The sequence below is a fragment of the Theropithecus gelada genome, chromosome 7a (genome assembly GCF_003255815.1).
Source record: "Theropithecus gelada isolate Dixy chromosome 7a, Tgel_1.0, whole genome shotgun sequence".
NCBI lineage: Eukaryota > Metazoa > Chordata > Mammalia > Primates > Cercopithecidae > Theropithecus > Theropithecus gelada.
Genome location: NC_037674.1, coordinates 35,747,053 through 35,748,595, shown reverse-complemented (window position 1 = coordinate 35,748,595; position 1,543 = coordinate 35,747,053). Strand labels below are relative to the sequence as shown.

Here is a 1,543-nt window from a genome sequence, read left to right as displayed (position 1 = left end):
GCTCTGCCTAAGTTGTATTCTCATAGATTATAACTAGAAGAAACAAAATCACATGAGATTTTACAATATTGAGTGTTTTCTTTGTCAGCAGAGAGTGCTGTGATGTCCAGCTTTTCCTCTATTTATAGATTTTTAAATTATCGTTTTCTTAAATATACATGAAAAATACCATCAAAAAGATTCAAGTTTTCCCCAAAACCTGGCACGGGCTGTCATATTTTTTTTTTTTTTTTTTTTTGTGACGGAGTCTCGCTCTGTCGCCCAGGCTGGAGTGCAGTGGCCGGATCTCAGCTCACTGCAAGCTCCGCCTCCCGGGTTGACGCCATTCTCCTGCCTCAGTCTCCCGAGTAGCTGGGACTACAGGCGCCCGCCACCTCACCCGGCTAGTTTTTTTGTACTTTTTAGTAGAGACGGGGTTTCACCGTGTTAGCCAGGATGGTCTCGATCTCCTGACCTCGTGATCCGCCCGTCTCGGCCTCCCAAAGTGCTGGGATTACAGGCTTGAGCCACCGCGCCCGGCCCATACTTCCATATATTTTCATATGTGTTTACATGAACCTGCCTATGCAGACATATATGGATATACACATAAATGTGTGAATACACATAAATATTAACATAAATAGAATCCAATTTAGTCATATTATTCTGTTTGACTTTTTTTTTTTTTGACTGTAAGTTTATTCAATGCAAAATAATCCTCTCCAATTTTACTGAGGTGGCTGACCATGTCCACGACCAAATCTGCCTCTAAAATGGAATTTGGTTGCTGACCTAGTCCCAGCCTCGGCTTTCTTGTGGGCATCAGCAGGCACAGCAATTCGCCTATAGTATCTCTGTCGGCTTCCCCTCTTGTGAGTCTTGCAGGTCGCTCACCCTCCAGACCTTTAGGCTGAGGCCTGCCAGTCTCTGGACGGCTGCGGCGTAGAGTGGCAGGCACAGTCTCCGGGGATAGATGAAGGTAATCACGGAGATAGTGGATATCCTCATTGGTAAGGTACCAGTAGAAATGTTTCCAGGCAAACTGTTCCTTCTTGTAGCCTCGGGACTTGAGAGACTGCATGGCCTTCATGACATGAACGCTGGGCACATTCTTGTCTGCCAGTTTTGGCTGCTTAGGCATGTGGATATCCTTCTTGGCCACCATGACTCCCTCCTTAAAAAGGAGTTCATGAATGGCAATCCGGTTCTTCTTAGGCATCAACATTTCGGCGACTGTAGGGTCCGGGTCCTGGGGCAGAAAAAAGGGCGATCTTTTTTTTTTGAGACTGAGTTTTTCACTCTTGTTGCCCAGGCTGGAGTGCAGTGGTGCAATCTCGGCTCACCGCACCCTGCGCCTCCCGGGTTCAAGCGATTCTCCTGCCTCAGCCTCCCGAGTATTTAGGACAATATTTTTCATGAAATAAAATATTTCGAGTGAATATGAAACCACACAAAAACATAGCTGCATTTTGAATGTTTTTATCTTTATTGAGTGTCTATCGAATGTATTTTGGGTGTTTTGAATTTTTTAACTTTGAAGACTGTATGTTGGTTAAAAAAA

The 1,543-nt window shown here is 44.7% G+C and overlaps 1 pseudogene; it reads right to left on the bottom strand.

The window, feature by feature from the left end:
- Positions 1 to 710: 710 nt before the first annotated feature.
- On the bottom strand, positions 711 to 1,207 carry LOC112627956 (annotated as a pseudogene).
- Positions 1,208 to 1,543: the final 336 nt, after the last annotated feature.